The sequence below is a fragment of the Amaranthus tricolor genome, chromosome 14 (genome assembly GCF_026212465.1).
Source record: "Amaranthus tricolor cultivar Red isolate AtriRed21 chromosome 14, ASM2621246v1, whole genome shotgun sequence".
In the NCBI taxonomy this organism is placed as follows: Eukaryota; Viridiplantae; Streptophyta; class Magnoliopsida; order Caryophyllales; family Amaranthaceae; genus Amaranthus; species Amaranthus tricolor.
In genome coordinates, this window is record NC_080060.1 from 479182 (window position 1) to 482500 (window position 3319).

The following is a 3319-nucleotide window of genomic DNA, read 5'->3' on the forward strand; positions in this document are numbered from 1 at the left end:
ACAGAAGAACACCACAAAATACCCCATTTTTCTTCCAATAAACACACCTTTTGACCTAAGTATGAACTACCCAATACCAGAAGCATTTGAAGACTACCCTAACACTGATGATACTACAGCAATCAGTGAGTCCAGTTCCTCAAACACTCAAACTCCACAAAGTACACCTTCTCCTGTTTCTCAAATAAGACTTTCAGAAAGAACAAAGAGAAGACCTGCATATTTGAATCAATATATATGTGCAACCAATTCTTTACACAATCATTGGTGCAATATTGTGCAATTTGATACTCTGCCTTCACAAATAAAAGTGCTCATAAACAAAGTCTCAGAAATTTCAGAGCCATCTAGCTACTTGGAAGCCTCTCAAAGTAAAGAATGGACAGCAGCTATGAAAAATGAGTTGGATGCACTAATTGCAAACAATACATGGGAATTGGTACCCTTGCCAAAAGAAAAGAAACCAATTGGTTGTAGATGGGTATACAAAGTAAAGCTTAAAGCAGATGGAAGCATTGAAAGATTAAAAGCAAGATTGGTTGCTCAAGGATTCACACAAAGGTATGGAATTGATTATTTTGAAACCTTCTCACCAGTAGTTAAAATGGCTACTGTGAGATGCTTATTGGCTTTGGCTGGAAATAAGAAATGGAATCTATATCAATTAGACATTAATAATGCATTCTTACATGGAGAACTCACAGAAGAAGTGTTCATGAGAGTTCCTCAAGGGCTTGACAATCCAAACAATCATGTTTGCAAGCTTAATAAGTCTTTATATGGACTAAAACAAGCCTCACGCCAATGGTATGCAAAGCTGAACTCTGAATTACAGAACATGGGTTATAAACAATCTAAAAACGATTATTCCTTGTTCATAAAGAAGACTACTGATGATATCACAATAGCAGTGGTGTATGTTGATGATATAATAGTAACAGGCTCAAATGAATCAGAAATAACTTGGTTCAAAGATCATTTGCACTCTGTTTTCAGTATTAAGGACTTGGGAGTCCTGAGTTACTTCTTGGGGATGGAGATTAGTAGACTTGAAAATGGGATTGTCATGACACAAAAGAAGTTCACCAAGGAATTACTTCTAGATTGCAATATGGATGTCACCAAGGCTGCTAAAACCCCTTTACCAGCCAATATAAAGCTCATGATTGATGAAGGTGAATTATATACAGATCCAGAGCATTATAGAAAGATTGTGGGAAAACTAAATTTTCTAAGTCACACAAGACCAGACTTGTCTTTCTCGGTACAAACTCTGAGTCAGTTCATGCATCAACCAAGAATGCATCATGTGCAGGCCCTGAATCATGTTCTGAGGTATGTATCTCACACCATGGGTCAAGGAATCATTCTAAATGCTACAGACAACTTAATCCTAACAACATACTCAGACTCAGATTGGGCATCATGTCCAAATACTAGAAGATCTGTGACAGGATACATATTGTTGTTGGGAGAATCTCCAGTATCCTGGAAATCCAAGAAACAATCAACCATCTCTAAAAGCTCCAGTGAAGCTGAATATAGAGCAATGGCCTCAGCATCTTCAGAAACAACTTGGTTGGTCAGCCTCCTCACAGAGTTGGGTGTGACAAACCTAAAGCCAGTAACCCTATATTGTGACAATCAAAGTGCAATTCACATTGGAAATAATCCTGTATTTCATGAACGCACTAAACACATCGAGATAGATTGTCACTTTACCCGTGAAAAGGTCTTAGAAGGGTTAATTCAACTAACCTACACTCCTTCAACAGAACAACTTGCAGATATCATGACAAAGGCCTTGGGATCCTTACAACATGACAAGCTGAAGTCCAAGCTAGGAATGTATTTAGATGCTGATAATAACACTATACAGTTCCCAGCTTGAGGGGGGATGTTGATAATAACACCCATCAGGGGTATTTTAGTCTTTAATAATTCAAGGGTAAAATTGTAATCCTTGTTTTTAAGTCTTGTATGCCTAGTATAAAAGCTTCTTGATGAAGCTTCTGCTTTCTGTAATTCATTCTTCAATCAATTGATTCCTCTTTTCTCTTCATCAATGAAAGCTTAATCTTCTTCTTCCTCATTGATTTTCTGAGTTTTGATTGAAGATTTTATCAGTATATACAGTCCTTCTTCCTTTATTCGGCATTCATTCAACTGTTTTTGTAATGTATCTCTTCAGGTTTGGGTATTTTTCAAGTAGAATTCGGCTACGAATTACTAATTACTATCAATCGAGTCAGTATCGAATTAAGTTGTTAGTTATTTTTTAATTGGTGATAAGATTTCCTTTACTTAAAGCAAAATAGTTTAAATGCAAATCAATTAGTGATCATTATTACTTTGTTACTTTTACTTGTTTGACCGAAAATTAAAATTATAAAGTTATATTAATTTTCATCTAATTCGATTAAAAGTAGTTAAATAAACATTGACCATTGATTATTAACTCTAAATAACTAATAAGATGATTGAATTGAGTCGATCATATTTCTATGTTAAAAATTTGTTCAGGTTTACAACATTTCATTCTAAAATTCGTTCGGGTTAAGTCGGTTTTAGCCGGATCGAGTTCGGTTTCGAGCATGATTCGGGTCGGATATGACTCGCGTTGGTCATTATTAGGTTCGGGTACAACTTCGAATCGGATAATGTCGGTTCGATAAAGCTAAAAAAGGAACACATTGTCGGGTCGGTTTACTTTCGGATCCGGTTCGAATTTTCGGATCGGGTCACTTTTGAACGTAAGAATCATTCAATAATACAAGTTCTTTTCTGTTCTTGAGTAAAACTCTTTGTGCATTTTATCATATGTGTAATATGTAATCCTGCTGAATAAGATTTTGTTTTTTACTAGAAGGGTTTTTTTTTTTTGTTGTTTATATATTACTTGTATTGAAGTGAAAAATTATTGGTGTATTCAAATATTTAATTGGATAGTTGAAATTCTATACCAGATTGTATGTGTAATATTTTTATTTATTTATTTTGATGAGACTTAAAACTTTATAGTTATTTTGTTAGAGATTATAATAGTATATTAAGATGGTGATTTAACTGCATCTTTGTTTATTTGAAACTTGCTAATGATTTTAGTTAATAACAGTGATAAAATTGCGTGTCTTTGACCTTTTATTTCCCGAAAAGAATGAGAGTTTTTAAATGATATTAGCGTGGTTAAATTTGAAATTTCGCATTGATATAAAAGTTAAAGTTCAAATCTGATTTCAAGATAGTACATTAGAGACCATGTTAAACACATCTAACAAGTACAAAAAAAAATTTAATTCAGAAGATTAGTTCTTGGACA